Source organism: Macrobrachium rosenbergii, chromosome 3, assembly GCF_040412425.1.
Source record: "Macrobrachium rosenbergii isolate ZJJX-2024 chromosome 3, ASM4041242v1, whole genome shotgun sequence".
Taxonomy (NCBI): domain Eukaryota; kingdom Metazoa; phylum Arthropoda; class Malacostraca; order Decapoda; family Palaemonidae; genus Macrobrachium; species Macrobrachium rosenbergii.
Window position 1 is genome coordinate 83,283,284 of NC_089743.1, and position 20,166 is coordinate 83,303,449.

The following is a 20,166-nucleotide window of genomic DNA, read 5'->3' on the forward strand; positions in this document are numbered from 1 at the left end:
GGAGAACGAAAACAAATATCAATGGCAATCACAAATTAGATAGTTCTCGTAATCTAATAACTACTTTATCTCTAATGGTCAATGATACGTTCAAAGTATACGATCAAGGACTCTGCCTACGCACCGATAACAACGTCATTATTCATCTAAATAAAAATGTTTCGTCACTTCCGTCGATTTGAAATGACTCCAACTGCCTTAAACATTTCCGGCTAACCCGGTAGGTGTGGAACCGGGTCCAGGTGAACTTCACACCACTAACTCTGATTGAGTCACCCTTATTCCCACCTGTCCACACGCTTAAAACCAAGCAGCATTTCAATTTGGTAACAGCCTCCACATTCAAAAATCTTAAAAACTTAATCGATATACAGTAGGTGTAGATAGTTCCTCATTAGAAAATAAGGCTAAGAATGTAATAGAATAAGATGCCATTATGGGTGAAGGATTTTAATGATACTGGTTCACTAAAAAATGTAATAAATTATGGCTATAATACAGTGTACATCTGGCACGACGCCGACAAGACTTTCGACGCAACAACCAAACGAGTCGCTTCTCTGACATTCATGCAAATAAGGAGAAATGAAGTCCAAGGACAAACTCTTGATTCAACAGTACCCAGTCCCCTCAAACGACGATGTGGATTTAAAAACGGGACAACGAATAAATATTATCAGTATGCGAAAGAAATTTCTCAAAGATATGTCATTCGACACAAAGGTAACTGAATTTCGACATTCATGATCCATTCCATCTCACGTGACTGAATATAACAAAGTTCAGCTTAAATCTACCGACTTGAACAGTGAAGTAAAGAACACAACATTTACTTCTTAATGTTGCAACGAGGAACCAAGACATATACATTTCAAATCGTGTCACAAGCGATATATTCTACAAACTACTTCTGCAACAGGTTCGAAACAGACCACAGGTCCCCAACAAGACATTTCGCATCACTCAATTACGGATGACAAGGATCTAAGAACTGCTGAGTTTGGTTATTGATAAGCTATTTGATAGCAGTTCCTTTTACAGCATTACATCTCTTTGTTTCTGTTTCATGCTAAAAAATCGTGATTTGTGGTGTGAGGAATTTTTACTCAATAACCTAATTCAATTTTCTACTCAATAACCTATATATATATATATATATATATATATATATATAGAGAGAGAGAGAGAGAGAGAGAGAGAGAGGCAGAGAGAGCGAGAGAGAGAGAGAAGAGAGAGATCATTGCAATTACACAAGAAACTGTCAACCAAATGTAAAAGAAACTGTACCATAATCACGAAGTAATACGAGACACTTTCACTGTAAGGGACGGCTGCCAAACATACCTATTATTCGATTTAGTAACTTGAAAAAGAATGAAAAGAAGAAAATCAAATCGAACCTTCCTCGTCTCCCATTATTCTTGAAGCGTCGTTATCTATACCTTCACTTCATCTAAAATTAATAACTTCCACTGCCTGGGGCATCAGCCCTCAATCTTAAGCTGTTGCGTGTGAGAGAGAGAGAGAGAGAGAGAGAGAGAGAGAGAGAGAGAGAGAGAGAGAGAGTGAAACTTCATTCCATACCATGGGGAATTTGACAAGGATCTGTCTGAATTGGATAACAAACTAGCAAAATAGGGGCAAATCCAATAAACCCCAATTAAGACCCTCCACCTAATTCCAATTACGGTGGTGGGGGAAAAAGTGTCCTCACTTCCTCAACCAATCCCACAGGGAAATCCTGAAGAACTTTAGGACACAAAATGCATACTATAAGCAATGACACCCCGGAAGCTTCGGTGGAATGAAACCTAAATGGAAATGTGAAGTACCTACATAATGTTGCTACAAAGTCACTTTTGTTTAATTGACATTTAAAGAAAAACGAGAGAATCTTCTACGAGCACGTTATACCAATAGTAAACTCCATAATATTATCCAACATGAAACAACGAGTTACCTTTTCCTTGAACATTATCTGGAAAACAACGTCCGTGATTAAATCACTCCACACCGACCTTACAGGTGTATGACATCAGTAAACAGGAAACAATAAATTAGAGCTCTAATTAACACCTAATAAAGAAGTACCTTAACGTTCAAATACCAGATGACTCTCTCCTTAGAAGATGGGAAGATGGACCTTGGGATTCGTACCGTACTGACTAGAGGTGTATTGCCGTGAACTACAAAATTACTTGTATTCATAGGCTATGAAATTGGATACAAGACCCCTTTAGATGAGACGTTCATCTTAAAATAGTTATATTTGACAACGCGGCATGGTACAGTGACGCAATCCTACAAGTCTTAACAATCTTGAACCCATCACAACAGGATACAACCGGATTATCCTCCAGGCAAAGTCAACACGACACGAGAGCAGACACGGTCTCTTCATCAGACGTCTGAATCATGACCAACATCTTTTTTAAGGAGTCTTCCTCTACTTTCTTATTTTTTTTACCTGTATCTCCTGAAATAGCAATTATTCTCATGTGTGCCACATCTTCAAGTTGGATAATCTTTAGATTACGAACAAATATCAACATAATTTGTTGCTAAGTTTCAAAAATTCACCGTGTCCAAAGAATAATCTACTTATAAGACATGCATACCCCCAACTGTCAAATTTCACTTTTAATTAAAACTATTATAATGACCTAGACTTTTCTCTGCTCACATAGGCTACAATTATTTTTAAAAGCACATTCTTAATATTTCTTAAGATCTACAAGAAGAGGAAACCTCTTCAAAGGACGACCTTCCAATCTAAGGAAATGGATGACTAGCATATTTAGGAATGTATAAATCTGCTTTGGACAGAAATCCACCGAGGAAAAAAAAAATCGGGGACAAAAACCTCATTAACCGTAAGTATCTCACATTAATAGCAAAAAATTATTTCCACTACAAATCACATACACTTCCGCATAGTATTAATAGAACTGAATAGCACGAGCTAGCAAAAATCTAACAACAGCCTTAGTAATTTTGCAAACTAACCGCGAGAGAGAGAGAGAGAGAGAGAGAGCAACTACCAGTACTGGCAGGAATCTAAATTTGTACAAAATACTGTATCATCACAATTACCCCTCACTATTACCAGTTTTACCTTGGTCTGCGTGATGGCGGTGGAGTGACTCGACAAAGTGGCCCTATTTGAAGGTTGCCCTCAACAAATAGGAACAGATTCTCTCTCTCTCTCTCTCTCTCTCTCTCTCTCTCTCATATACAGTATTGATCAAAATTCCAAACGCCATTTACATTCCCCTGACCTAGATATTCAGCTTTGACGAGAATACCAATGATAAAAACAATATAACTGTGTAAAGATGTCTACAAACCAGCTACAGTAAATATACTGTACAGTTAGTACAGGATACCCCTCTGCCTAACCGCAAGAAGAATAAGCATTGAGAGAGAGATCAAAACAAAAAATTTATTTCCATTATACAGTCAGTTATTCTACATGGTATATTTCGAAAATATGTACAGCGTCCATTGACTTTAAGATACCAGAGAGAGAGAGAAATTAAAATCTTTATTTCCATTATACAGTGGTTAGTCTACAAGGCATATTTTGAAAGGATATATAACGTCAATGACTTACAAGATACCATTATTCAGTATATTTAAACCCGCCACTGCAGAATAAAGAATGAGCCCCATTAGAAACATCCAAAGTATCCAGTAACTTCACATGCGTATTTATACAAACACCCTTAAACATTTATATAAAATTACTATAGTTCTTCACCTAACCACACACTATCATCGTATAACTCATTATTTTAGCCGATTCTGCCCCATCAATCACATGAAAACTACGTCAACGAACATCAAATATTTATCAAGATAACGATTCTCTTACCACACAACCAAAATGGCCTAAGTGCAGTAGGCTACCTCTGGAAAAAGAAAACGAAGCTTTCCACAACTGACTAAATACCATTAGGCCAGGGTCAGGAGGTGAAACTTCGTCACCAAGCAACTTGGCTTATTATTCTATAATGCAATTCTTTTAGGCTATATATAGGCTATACAAAACGAAGCAGCCAAAGTCTAATGTTAGATGCCTTCAAATTAAAATAAAAACTACACGCAAGCACAGCTTATTTTAGTATAAAATAGTCGTTTTTTATAGGTTCATAAACCTAAATATTTGCTAATCAACAGGTAGTCTCAAAGTGCATAGCCTAAATAGCCTATTCCCGCAAAACAACATTCATGATCTCGTTAACACAGACGCATAAACCCGACAGTAGGAATTGGAAGACAGACTGGCATTAAAATTCGTAATACGTCCCTCCTCATAAGGGAACTAGTCTAACCACTACCCTCGGGTTTCGCAGCATAAACAAGAATTGTTCTAGAAAGTTGGGGCAACTGTGTCACAACGGCACCACTTCGAGGTGCTGTTAAAAACGCTCAAGAAAATGAGCAGGCTCTGCACTGCACCATTGTACATTAATCTACAGGTCAACGCCTTTCAAAAGATCAGATTTCCCAAGAACTACAAATCACAAGCATCAGAGTGCGATTCACACCCGGTTTTATTATAACACAAAGAAGAATGACTCGAGCTTCATGGGCTCCCCCCAGTTTCTATGCAAGTCAAGACAGAGAGACCATAAAACGTGTTAGGAGGAATCTTTTTCTGCATATAACGAAATCACATGATGTAGGTAAGTAGCACGGGGGCATATAACGTTCGTGTCTGATATTATTTCAATTTCTAAAACTCAGCCAATTCAACAACCTCAAAAATTTGTCAAGAGTTGACTGTCTGCTGTGACGAGTACTGGGAAAAATGTTACTAACTTCGTGTACCATGTAATTTTACGAACTGTGCACTTCTTAGGGAAATGCCATTGAATAAACAACTTCATAAGCAAGAATCGAAATAAAGATGCACAGAAATCCCGTAAGAATTCGCTCTGCTGCGTAAGTTATACAGTAATAAAAAAAATTACTTTTTTTCAGTAGATCTATAGAATTAAACTTAATATTATCCCCCAAATATTCTATCCAAACTATGTAAGTTATCGCTGGTGTCAATGACTTCGCCTTAAAAAGTCATCTGGATGTCAAAGAAAATGTATGGATGGGCCATCTCATCAATCACTTCGTTCTCTTTATAGGCCTCTCCTTGATTGCTTGAATTGGCCTACCATAAAACGGGTCCCTACTAATACACTTCTATTTCACGCCCCTTGATCACGCACGCTAAAGGCATCGTAAGCCGTTAAATGAAAAGGCAACTACTTTGTCGTTAGTATCATTCTTAAAAAATTATTACGACGTAAATGTTGAATACCACACACAATTTATAGAAATGTGTAGGCCTAATCCTCCTACAATTACTAAAGCGGCTCAAGATTGTTTTCAATAACTAAAAAATCGAATAATGCTCTAAACAAATGGCCATTGCATTCACAGTGCTAATGAAAATGCTCATACTCAATAAAGGAATGCAAAAATAGCTCGAACTGGACTCAGAGCAACCACAAGAACGCACTAACTGCGCTCGTCCACAAAAATATTTGGTAAAGTAACTTCCTGAAAGTTTCGCAAATTATTTACGAAGAGCTGGTCTTTCGCTCCCTTAATCAATCAAATCTCAAATAAGGAGCCAGGTTTTATGACATCGCAATAAGCAGCTACTACTGCGACGAATGAGAGATGGATGTATTTTTTTTACCGATAGTATAAACATCGATATGAATCAACTGGACTGATATAACATCATGTACACGAACCCAACAGTCGAAAACAAACACAAGGCATCGCCTTCATTGTTTTCCTTCCCGCAAATACAGCCAAGGTAGAGAATACATAAACACATCGACATGTCTTTAGAATTCCGCGACCTTGTCCAAGCGGTCTTCTCAGATTCAGTGGGCCCTGTGAAGAATCCTAGTGTCCGTCTGTCTGGGAGCGCGGATCTTAGGTGCATGCTTGTCTAGGCCTAAAACCTCCACAGTCTTTAGCCCATTTGGCCATCACCCCTTTATTTGGGGACTCTCTACTAGCCGCTATATAAATCATTCAGGCTTCTTACGAGATCAGAATTATGCATAAGATGACTTGCGCCCCGAGCCAACCTGGAAGATTCAATTACAGACGGCCGTTCTTTTTTCCTCCGAGCAGAGAATCGCTACAGGCGAAGCACATGGGGCCAAAAACAAAAGGAATACTTTTCCTTTCAATAAACGTCTGAGCACAGGTGTTGGGCTGCCTAGCAAATTATCATAGAAAAATCAGTCCGGGACACCATTTATAACACTGCTACGGATGTAGCCTATTAAGTTACTGTCACACTTCAGAAAAGCTTAAAAATCAAAAAGCAACTTCACCTGACAATTCATTGTACAACCAGCTTATCCTATGGGCAAATTGGCCAAATATTGCAAACTAATCTGACACATTTATGCATGTTGCAAAACCCTTATAAAACTTACGAAATTACAGTACTTATTTGTCTCTAAGTTTTTAAGCCTAACCTGTTGATTCATAAGAAGTTCAAGGACTGTGGGAAAAATACTATAAGTACCAAACAATATAGTTTGTAAACAACATAAACCTTTAGAATGAACGCTGTATTACTAAGAACCATTATATAAAAAATATAACATTTAACTTAAATAGCCTACAATTTACACGGAGAATACCGACGGAAAAGAAAATGTAAACACTATAGTTACTAAAACCAAACAAAACACACACACACGTACACAAAGAGGTGATCTCATTTGCGAAGGGGTGGATGATGGTGAAAAACACACAATGGCACTTTTATAGTCGATGCCCAATGCCCCTGAAGACAAATTTTCTTTCCTTCTCGAGGCTGTTACTGTGCATCAGTGTCAAGTCTGTCATGAAATGACCGGAGGGTTACAACCTTGCAAAACAACAAAAGTAAACTTGAGTTGCTGCTTTCTGTGCTGGGCACAGGAGGAAACAACGCGGAAGGTCGACCTGTTACAGTAAACTGACATTTCCCTAAATTGGTTTCTCAACCTTGGAATCAACGTAATTCTTAAAAAAAAGAAAAAAAAAGTAGCAGTAGTAGTTTTTGCACCTCGAGATAATATGCCTTTTTACATCCGCCATGTTGTTGTAAAATGACTTTTAGCCTGCGGTGACATGAAACAAATGGACCCTTTTAATAAAAATAACCGCGAATGTGTCACCACTGAAACTGAATAAAATTCCTTCGCTTTAATAGGCATTCCTAGTATAAATATTTTTTTAAAGGAAATACGACAAAAGAAGCCCATTAGTTTAAGGTTATGATCATCTAAAATCAAAGGAAAAGTTCCAGGCTTTAGACACATTTCTCTCAACGGTTCTCAGAAAGGCCAAATATTTTTATTAACAATGACAGAATGCTTAATGCAATCGCTGTAAAATAACTATAAAAATCACTGTGATCCTGACTCAAAATGCCCTTGTAAACTGATTTACAGCTGACGTTCAAGATCATAATTAGTTGATATATAACGACCGCAAAGTCATTCGAGGGCCACTTCAACACCTATCTATCTATGGGAAATGATATACACCGACAATAAAAAAGATCCGAGAAAAGTAAACCTTACAAAAGCTGAACAACCAGAAATAATCCCGATGTTGACTGAATCATATATTATATTCGTTTAGGCTTAATCATCGAGCTTCAATAATGAAGATAACAAAGGGGTACCTCAAGAGTAGTGCAAACTATCCCACATGAGAGAGAGAGAGAGAGAGAGAGAGAGAGAGAGAGAGAGAGAGAGAGAGAGAGAGAGAGTAAAATCGGAGATAACATAATAAAAGGGCTTTGCTGATATTGCTAAAATCGGAGATAAGATAATAAAGGGCTTTGCTGATACTGCTAACAAGTACAACTTCATTAAATAAGCAACATGATCAAGAAGAATTAACATTTTTCTCATTTCAAGCTACCGCTTAAAAGATATATATAAAAAAACACTGAGGGTCCCTAAGCAGGTGTCTCAACATAGCCTAGTTATCTAGGCTACATAGGCTATTTGACTGCTTGCAATATTTCGGCACGTGGGTTTAGGCCTAGGCTACATGGCACTAAGGGGCACTCCTCGCTCTGAAGCACAGTCGTTGGCTTTGGTAGCTCTACTTGGAAAAACACCACTAGCCTATACTTAAGATTAAAAAACCTTGAACCCTCGCCAAACCATAAACACCTGAATTTTCTTTGGAGTTCATCAAGACAATATATCCTTTCGGGTTATATTACGTGAAACGACATCCCAGGATCTATAAAACCGCTCATAAAAATCAGCTTTTTACGAAAGACCCTAATATCTTCCACATCCTTGTCCCCGACGATTCTTCATTTCTATCACATCACACACTCAACTGAGCCTGTCCAAGACAACTTTCAATACTATCCCATAAAAATATTAAAAATGCAAACTCAACAATTTCTTATATGCTCACAATCATTAAGGTTTAGTTTAATTTGTACTTCCGTTCCCAGAAAACAACACACACACACACAACCTATAACACAAACAAATAAAAGATCGTTATGATACATAACGTAATGCCCAAAATATCTCATGCAGTGCCTCTTCACACGATTCCACTCTTCCTACAGTATAAAATTTTTTATGTCTCCCTCTCTTGCGATAAATGGTTCCTCCACTTCTTGAAGACAATTAACTTTCCCTCTTGTTATTCTAGTTCTCTCTCTCAGGAAAGATTGGAAGCTGCCTACAACCACGATGATTGTGGGGCACCTGGTACCTCTTATTTTCAAATACACACACACACACACACAACGGTTCCCCTAGAAATTATGTCAATACATGACTCCAATTTGTTTGGAAAATATCCGATATGTAAAAACATGATTCCAATTAGTTTCCAACGTATCCAAGTTCCCAAGGGAATATATATATATATATATATATATATATATATATATATATATATATATATATACAAACATACATACACATATATATACATATAAATACAAAAGCCACGAAGGAAAGAGAAACACCTGGAGTGCTGCTAAGTAAAGGACGACAGTCGAAAGGCCTCGCAACACTCCAGTATTTCTCTTTCCTTCGTGGATTTTGTCTTTATATATTCAACACATTCCATATTTTCGTGATTCAGTTATAATATATATATATATATATATATATATATATATATATAGTTATATAGTAATATAATATTTTTTTTGTGTAAAACATATCAACGAAGAAAAGATTTCGTCATTAGGGAAAAAAATCTGCCAACAAGGATGGTTCTAGTACGTGTGCTTCTGTTGAGTGTGTGTAGCATGCGCGTGCGTTTAAGAGAGAGAGAGAGAGAGAGAGAGAGAGAGAGAGAGAGAGAGAGACGGGTGTGAGGTCTGCTTGTCACCACTTCCGCTAACCACAACCACCTCGCAAGGACGCTGTTGGCGATGACTGGACTCGCTGACAAATGAAAATTTATTCTCACGAAGGCTTGATTAACAAATTTTTTTTTTCTGGTAGGTGAGATGGGCAGTTAGCTAGCTAACCATGGAAGGGAGCAGTTTAGAAAGTTAAGTATTAGTAGGAGTAATGTAGTGTGGATTAACAAATCAATATTTTAAAAATTTCTTTCCTCTGTTTTCCATCATAAAATGATTCAAGGCAACATGAGGAACCACAATCAAATATTTCTGATACGACCACTGTTCTCATTTCTGTTCGTCGGTTTTCGCATTATGCCACGTAATGGGTAACTACTTACAAAAAACGACTAACTATTAATAATGGAATAAATGAAAAAAAACAAGTCTCTTCACTGAGCAATTACGATAGGCAAAGGTACATCCCCCAACTTGCAAAAGTGAAAGCGTTTCCAAGTAGCCTAGGCCTACGCACACTTCCTTCTTCATGGAATTCAGGAACTACCATGGACTAAACCACAAGCTGCGTGAGATCATTCATATTCCATGTAAAAACTGAGGCTGTAGGCCTAAGAGCGGAGCACTGGCGCAGATAATATGCTTTCGACAGGTGCTCCCTTAATTTGCCTTAGTCTAGCATGACTGCTATCCATTATTTTGATTAATAATACGTAGTTGAGGTAGTTAAGGGCATAAAAATGATTTATGGCTGCAACGTACGCAGCTTTAGGCTTAAATGCAACGCAAACTCGTATTTAAAGTAGAATATATGAGACAAGAGCTAAGGTAAGCATATCAGCCTAACATTAATTCTCAGTTAAAAGTTCGTTACGAGATATAAGATTCTCTCGGGTCTTTGAATCTGAAACATGAATTAAAATACAATATTCTCACATCTTAAATTAAACATTACGTATTGTTCTGTGATGACGAAACACAAACGTGCGAATGTGATTCAGAACAAAAACATTATTTGCAAACAAACATAAAAATTTATTGCAAAGGATGCAGCGGTTTTTGGTCTACTATCACATTACGGTCGAGGCTGTTTAAAAAAAAAAACACCAATAACTAAAGAGGAGTGGACAGAAACTTTATTTGCAAACAATAAAACATGAAAACTCACTGCAAAGAAAACAGCTGGTTTTGGTCTAATATCACATTAGGCTATGTTAGAAGCTGATAAAATAATATCAATATCTAAAGAGCAATGAACAAAAAATTATTTCCAAACAATAAAACATGAATGTTTACAGCAAACGAAACAGCTGTTTTTGGTCAAATATCACACTAAAGTAGAAGCTGATAAAATAACATTAGTATCTAAAGATGAGATTAACCAGTATACATGACCAGTAAGGGGATGGTGAAGTATCGCATTAATACAGCCATATAATCAATAAAACCAACCGCAATATTTTTCTGCGGCCTCCACAAAACGAGACAAAGATCTGCAAGTGACAGCCAGCCCACAGGAGCGAGAAAGAGAGTTATCTTTTGGTTTCAACCCAGTGGGGTGAGGATTACCTCGTCGAGGCCCCTCCGTTTTGATGGTGCACGATTAGAGAAAGCAATAAACACACGTCTAGTTTTCCCTCTTTCTTTTCCTCCATCCTAGCTGCGAACCACAACAGTCTTCTGACAACCTAATTCACTGTCTACCTCGAGAAGACAGGCTACTTAAGGGAATAGTCACCTCTTTCGCTCCTCATCCGGTTGGTGATTCGGACACGGGTAATCCACTTGGGAGCTGAATGCGCTACCACCTAAGTTACGAGAGAGAGAGAGAGAGAGAGAGAGAGAGAGAGAGATTCTAACAGACCACGCCATTAGTATATCCTATATTTCGTTAAAACTTTCAAGCAATCACTATCTTTCATGTTAAGCAACTAGTCATCTTAGCGGATACGAATGAGCTCAACTAGCCTAATCTCAGAAGGAAAATTTAAACAAAGGAAGTAATGTGATAGAAAATGCGAAGTAAGCAATTGATTACACAAAACACAATCTGAAAACACCTACGTCGCCCAATATACCATCACGTATTTAACAAAAATCCTGGTAGAAAAAGTATATGTCCCAGCAATTTCTTAAAATTCGCAAAGAACAAAATAGACACAAAATATTTTATCGTGAAGGAGCTTTAATTTGTTTATTTTACATCAATATAATATAAGAGGACGTATATTTGTTTTTGCATAAAATATTTTAATAATGTACTCTTAAGAACTCTTGAAAACTTTTCTCTTTATATTTGTCTCTCAATATAAACACCAAAACACACACACACACACAAAGATATGAAATCTCAAATTCCGGTGGTTTCACCAGGTCTCATAAAACAAAAAGATTAAATTGCGGCTTGTATTCTATGGTTCACTCATTTACATATGTTACAACATAGCTTTACACAAGACTACTTTCGAAGGCACTTCACAAACATACGGACAAAGAAAATCCCAAGAAAAATTGGTCTAAATTCCTGAAGCCTAGCAGGTGACAGGAGCTTTCAATAAGCTTACAGTACTTCAAGTTAGGGCATTTGTATGGGTTTAGGTTACCCATAAGCTACCTATACAGATGCGACTGTCTTACATGCTCACATACCTATTACACAATGAAAGTAGAACAGTAGCCTATCTGGGTTGTCACGATAGACGTACTGTAATAAAATAAACTAAACAACTAAAATGAGGTACGTAAAAATGACAAAGGAAAGCTCAGATATATAATACAAAGTAAAAACTTCACTTGAAAACCAGTTCCTTACGAAACGACGAGCTTAAAATCTAATTAGGCTAGACTACATAGCCTACATGTAGGCTAGAGTAAACGCTTCATCCAGATGGTGGATATCAATCAAATATATTTCATACTTGATTATGGCCAGATGAAATAACGCTCCGAATCAAGTAGTGCAACGAATGTTATTTAAAATCCCAAAGTACTATATAGCCTACTTGGTGACAACCATTTTATAAGGCTGTCTACTGCAACGTCAATGAACTTCAAAGATCAAGGGAAGTGCTCACTGGCGAAAAGTAATTTCTGAGCAATAAAAGACACGATGTTTAAACATCACATTCCGCCCGCCCCCGTTCCCCTCCATCCTGTAGGCGTCCCCATAAGAAGCTGCTGTCGACCAGGTAATGTTTCCGGAAGTCACTTCCTGTGGGTTGAACAAAAAGACATCCTCCTATGCGTGCTATTCCACCTGAACTCTCTGTCCCTACGACCTCAATCTGACAGAGCAGACGCTGGGAGCGCCCTGTGTTTTATGTCGTTTTCCCTAAGGAGGGTGGTACCGTACATAAAAATTACAGTATTTTAGTGCAGAGGGAAAGCACACTAAAGGCGGGACACAAGATTACGAGGAAAATCTAATTTACAGTGTAAAACATAAAAATTTCCAACTGAGACACTAGTACCACAGCCATCTCACTGAACAAGAGAAACTATTCGCAATCACAGAAATTTGTGTATGCAATTGAACCAGCCTTTAACTCCCAATAAAGTTACTCACTATTTTTCTCTGCGATTTTCTAGACTTATTTTTTCAAAACATAAAACTACCCTCTTACAACCTTCCTGAGTTTAATTTGAGAGAAAGAAAGAAAAACACAAACTCATTTTCTTAGTGAATATAATGGCATCCTTTCTAAAACTCTCCTAAAGTATTCCAGCAGCGATTTCTTCCTTCGCAGGTCACTTTTTTTTTTCTCTCTCCTTCAGGACTGGGTTACGTAAAGCTGTTAGATTGCCGGCCCCTCGCACTCTGCATACAAAAATGTGCATATATATACATTCTGTACATGTCAAAATATGTAGTCATAAGAAACACTGGCTACAAGTGAACGTGAGCAGAAGACGTAAACTTCATAGCTGGTAATATATATATATATATATATATATATATATATATATATATATATATATATATATATATATATATAACCAGCTATATAAAGGGAATATATTCGTTTTTTCGTAAAATATCTTTTTAATAATGTACTTTTATAAATCTATGAGACTTTTCTCTTTATATTAGTCTCTAAATGCAAACACCAAAACGCACACAAACATAAAGATTTGCCTGAGTATGTATGTGTGTATATATACATACATACATACATACATACATACATACATACATACATACACACACGCGCGTGCGCGCGCGCAATGAAAGCAGATGTAGGTGTAACACTGTGCATCAATAAATAAAGCTGTGAAATATTCGTGCAGAAGTTAGCACTGGCCAACACCTAAGCGTTAGACGGTGATAGTTAGAAGCTGCATGTAAACAATCTGTAAGTGTTTTTAAGCCCATAAGGTTGAACGTGGATATAAGCAATATAGTATTTGTAAGCACGCAAGATTTTAAGTGAATGTTAGCAACACCGTATTATACTTATTACTGTAAGAGTTATCAAGAAGATAGAGCACTGCTGTTAACATGGATGACGTAAAAATGGAAGTGGTTATTTTACATAATGGTATTTGGCAGTGAGTGCAACGGCTGTTGCAAGATAAGAAAAGAACTGAAAGACAGAACAGGTAAAACAAGGAAGATACATGCTCTGCAAAAGTTTGATTGAAGTTCCCCAGCCTGCCACTTTCATTTCTCTTTAGAGGGTGTTACTCCAAAGCCGTTCACCCTTTCCATTCTCAGCAATGATGTTCAAGATGGGATTGCTGCTTCCACATGCACGTATACACACTCATTCCAGCCCTGAAGATATCCTCAGTACAATACGCGAAAGTACTTGGCGCGCTGATTTTCCTTTAAAATAGTGTGTGTGTATGTGTTTGTACAATGATAACGCACTGACTGCTCACTCCAGCTGTTTCCTCCTCAAACTTGGTTGTGGCCCAACATAAGTCGACTGACCATTAACACAAAAGTAACCATAGGGGTCAATAAAAGTATGACGTTTCCAGACCATTCCCAACTCGCTCAGGTCCTCTTGATAGATATTTACATGTGCTATAGCTTACAACAGGAAGAAAATGGGTAAATATGTGCTTCGAGTAATCAAGCGTCATTTTAAGTTAAAAAAAAAATGCTGTTAAGTAACTTCTAACCCAATGTCATACGAGAAATGCTGACAACGATAAGACAGTTTTGCCTAAACACTTTACCATGTTAATGCATGCATGCGCAGGCTTACACGCAGAGTAAAAAGAAGTTCTGGCATGTACTGTGAAAAACAAAATCCAGCACTTATTTTTCACTGTAAGAACATTTTATGATCCCTACTACAAGCGTTACACGAGAATCTGATAAAGTTCCTATGCAGGTTTTGAGAGAGAGAGAGAGAGAGAGAGAGAGAGAGAGAGAGAGAGAGAGAGAGAGAGAGAGAGAGAGAGAGAGAGAGAGAATTATCAGCTGATGGTCAGTTCACCTCATAGGGGATAATTACCTCGTCAAGGACTTCATGCGTTGACATATACCTACCTACTAAAGTTATTAAAAGCAATGAAGCTAGACCTCACAACGGAAATGAATACGAGTGCCAAACAGAGAGAGAGAGAGAGAGAGAGAGAGAGAGAGAGAGAGAGAGAGAGATTCTTATCAACAAAACCAACTTTCCAGCGGGTTGCATCTGAGATGCGACATCTGGACAAAAAGGATTATCCCACAAGAAGGCAGAAAAAGAACATCCACATAATTTCCCTGGAAGCTCATCGTCGCGAATGAAAACAACTAAAAAGCGACTTAATGCCATGACACAGTACCTCTTTTATCTACCAAGCTAATTCAGTAAGAAATATGACGGGGTGATGACTGCCATTTTCCAAACCAAGCTTAGTAAAAACACAACTTGCCAGTCATTGTAACATCAGAGGCTATATTTATATCTTCTAAATGACGGATGTACACAAGATGTGTTTAAAAAGAATAAAACCAAAAGGCAATGGGAGGGAACATTTTTATGAACTACATAACACTACCTTTTCGTGAATGACGGGATTGCGTGAATCGATTTTTCTTTTATTTTGACACTAGTTAATTTTAATCTTGTTTCTAGTAACCAGACAAACATCATTATCCTCTTCTTCTTCCGGCATTGGCCAAAAGAATAAAATACAATTCTGTTTATATCCCAAACACCTATACATATATATATATAATATATATATATATGTATTTATATATAGGCCTATAATTTATATATATAATATATAAAATTCACTACTGCATTACATTCAAGACATGATGACCAAGAAGCGCACTCTACATCAACCCAAATAAATAGAGAGAATAGTGGCTTCTAAATATAACCAAAAAGGTAAGGGTTGGGGGGGGGAGTAATCATGTGAAAACTGCTGGCGGTATCAGCCTATAAACAAGGGGAGGGCGGACCTCCAAACAAGCAAACCAATACAAAACAATGATATCCGTCTCTTCCTAAAAACTGGGAAAAGAACATGACAATACTACTGCGAAAATAAGACCAAATAAAAACATGACCTCCCCACGCCCACATGATGTATTCTGACTGCATTTTCGCTAGGCAATGCCATTTCACGCCAATCAGTAGCAAATCACAAAACACTGCAATAAAAAAAAAATGATCATGGGTGACAATTCTGTATGGGGTCCCGCTTGTGCACTATACTGGTACATAGATGAGCATTCTAATTTGTTTATGTACCAAGTACGCATGTGTGGAATGTATGTGAATAAACATTTCCAAAATAAGTGACTACCATAAACACTACCTACAACCATTCCTCATGGACACAATGAGCACTGGCTACACCCAAAGCAAGAATTGGTCTGAAAGTATATTACATATAAGGATAAGCAGTAAAACTACATAATCCACAATACCCTACAGTAGATCTCTTCGAAGGTCTACCTAGTTTGCATGCAAACAGGGGTCAAGAATTAATTCCTACTTATATGATCTATGTACACTCAAGCAACCCATTGCGTCAGTGGATCCGGAAATCATACACCCCAAAACATTCCTGAAGACGACAGGGAATAAACACGCCATCTTCCTAGATGCCTGACCATTATCTTACGCAAGAGGGCATCACGGCCTTTTCATAAAAAAAAAAAAAAAAAAAAAATACAGCATATACTAGAAAAACTAACGTACACCCAGACAGTCGAGAAAATGACGCCGACTTTATATACAGACAAACATACAAAATCGTCTTATACTGCACTGCATCAGAGGATATGTCCTTTTCACCCACATATCCCAAACACTGAAGGAGCAAGCACCGATCGTGGCAGAATACCAGATGTTTACAGAGTTAACGTCTTCAAAGCGTCCAATTTGACCCATTCAAATCCTCTTCCCAGTAAGGAAATCATACGAGAGGCAGACGTTGGTGGTTAGCTAAACCTTTCCCCCGCTTATAAGGAATGGCCCGAATGTTTTTGTTACGAAATCACAAGCACAGACTGACTCTGACTTACGTCTGGGTTATATCCTCTGCGATCACGAGAGCACAGTAGAATTCTGGTTACTGCAGCAATGCTGGAACATGTCACAAATGCAATCCCTCCTCATCGTCAGTGAACTAACCGCACACTTTGATACACTCGGGGTCACCACCCATCACATTACTTCAAAAATCACCTTTCTTCTAATATACTATGCATAAATATTCCTATTGGTTTCACTCTACACAAACTATTGTATATATCCTTTGTGAATGTAACACTAAACACGATAAACGCTCCTTAAAAATGACTAGAAATTATTTTCTGAGAAGGGCCTTATCGAGAGAGGAACGTACACCTTCCTCTCACGACACAAGCCATACACATACTAAAATTTCAAACTCGGCGGCCGCGGCGGCTTCCTCGCTCCTCAGTCCCACTCACTGAGCAGTGAGGAGGGATGGGGGAACCGGAGGATGGAGGCAAAAGCTCAGCTTGCCCGAGCTCCTCTCTTCTCCCTTCTCCGCGAAGAGCGACCAAGAGTAGCAGAAGCGCAAGACGGTTTACCTAGCGTCTAACCTTAGGGGTGATACAAAGAAATTCTTTAACAATGACACTAATTTCTTAAGCAAACTCGGGGTTGGATATTCAACGATTTTTTTTACCTTCCTAGTACCCATAAAATGCACGAGATACGTTCGGAGTTTATTTTTTCTGACTGAGAGAACAGGTACCACAGAAAATTATTAACCACGGTAGAAACACGAGTAAAAAAATCATTTCCGCGTTAACGGAAACATTTTCATCTAAGTTTCCGAAATGAAGACTGAAGAAAGGACTAAGAAGGGATCAAAAGCAATTGAAGAGGTATAATGAATAGATATATAAATGCAATAATAACAAAGATCCTCCTATCCAGACAAACAATCATGCCACAACACCCTGCTGTCTTCAAACAGAATTAGAATCGATACTTCCTAACGACTTTCTGTGATTCAATTTACTTTCATCCATAACTGAGCGTTAATGCACACGGATAAAAGCTTATATTCAAAAAGATGTACGGTCAGATTCAAAATACATACCGAGTAGTCATCGCAGACATAGATAAATACATAATACATAGACAGATAGATTGCAGACATTCGAATGCATACTAAAATCAACTTTTATTCATGCGCACTAACACCCGGGTATGAAGTGGAAGCAAGTTCAATAACAAAGTTCTTGAAAGTATCGATTCTAATTCTGTCTGGGGACGACAGAAGGCTGTTGCATGATTACTTATATGGACGGGAGGATCGTTATAAATATTCCAGTTACCTACAGTATTTATTATCTCTTCATCTGTGTTTAAGTCCTTCTTCGCCTTCAGCCGTCATTTCGATTATTTAAACTAAACAGCAAGACCCATGGTCACAAATCTTAAATCTGTAATGTTTCACATCAGATTTTGGTTAATCTATTTTTTCTCGATAACAAAAATAGGCTGCATAATTCAAATGTATTTACTCGCCTGCTTTCTTTCTATTTCTGACATAAGTTTTAAATTATCTTTTGACATTCTCCATACTTTAATGAAAGTTTAAATTTACATTGGTTCGAGTCAAAACAGTTTGGATTTGGAGAGAAATGAAAAATTATGGCAGTCACTACCCAAAAACCAGTATTACACACACACACACACATATATATAAATTATATATATACAGTATATATATATATATATATATATATATATATATATATATATATATATATATATATATATATGCATTACGAATTCTGAAAGCGGATAACAAAAAAAATTCAATAGAGTAAAATCACACTTGGCCATTCTTCAGAACGTTGATAAAAATTTTAGAGCAAAAACGCAAAATATAAAATAATAACCTGTTGCATAACAAGTTTATCAACACGCAGGAGGAATGGGTGGGGAGAGAGGTGGAAGTTGTGATAGCTGTTACAAGACACGTGCGTAATGTACCCCCTTCCCAAAACATACCGGGAAGGTCCCGGATACCATGAGGTCAGGGAGGGTCCCCCCCTCCTCAAGCTCGCCATCCCATTCAGCAACAGTCCAGGTGTATTTGGGCTTGGGATGGCCAACCACCCACCCAGCGTCAGCTCACCAACCACCTGGCTACTTTCCAGTGCGCGCGCGCGCGCGTATGTACGCCTGAGAGAGCATCTAAAGTAACGCGAATTACATGTTTATGCATTTCTTGAAAAATTTCACGAGATGAATTGCATTGTGGAAATTTAATTTATCAAAGAGGGCAACAATTACCTTTAAAACATAGTGGGTACTAACTCAATATTTACCTATAGTAGTCATACGCTACCCTGCAACAAGGAAAGGTAACGCGTGATACATTCGTTAACACACACACACAATATATATATATATATATATATATATATATATATATATATATATAAATATATATATATATATATATATATATATATATATATATATATATATATATATATATATATATATATAAAACAATAGTCACCCACATACCAGGCCGTCAAACATTAGGAAAAAATGAATAACAGAAATGATAAAGTCCCGCACCATTAAGCCGCTTAATCTCACCGAAGAGGAAAAGGCCAAGAACCGCAATATCAGACCTTTTAGCGTAACGTCCGAAGGGTGGCATTCGTTTGCTAGGTTGTCAGGTGTGAACACTGTATGGCGAGCCCATCTGCAACCTTAAAAGGTGACGTATACAGCAAGTCAGAAAGTTTGACCCCTTCGCCAAATAATTTCTAACAATTTCAGTGTGATAAAAACTAATTTTTTTTATATATGATCTCTTAATGATACGGGATAAAAAAAAATAAGGTCAGATAATAGAATCAATTTAAAACGAAACTGATATAAATAAAACAAAACAATGACAGAGCAATGAAAATCTAACCGAATTTCAATAGCAACTGAATGATTCGGAGGTTCAGTTTAAATGAAATTATCAAAAGAAATGCGAAAGAGTTTTAAGTCCAAGTCAGACTAAGTGTGAATGAACCAAGGCTTAACTTCTCTATAGCAGACTCGATAACTTTCCCTCAAATTGCGAACTTTTAAAATTTGACGCCAGGAGATTGTCTAAATAAGGTGGCTTAGGCCTTCTACAACCGACATCACCAGGCACATCCGCTTAGTGGAAACATCATTTCGGCAAGAGCCAACCACATTCTACCGTTTCAGCAGATTCCACTGCGATAAGTATTAACCTCTTGACCTCTTGCACAAATTTCAGATCGTTACAATGACATCATCACCTCCAAATCTCATTGTTCTGTCGCCATAAATAGTATCTCGAATTTCAATCTA

At 37.5% G+C, this 20,166-nt stretch overlaps 1 protein-coding gene across 1 annotated transcript in view; it reads right to left on the minus strand.

The window, feature by feature from the left end:
- LOC136826426 (mucin-5AC-like) overlaps positions 1-20,166 on the minus strand; it is a 258,342-nt gene that overhangs the window by 452 nt on the left and 237,724 nt on the right. The gene's annotated exons all lie outside the window — the stretch shown is intronic.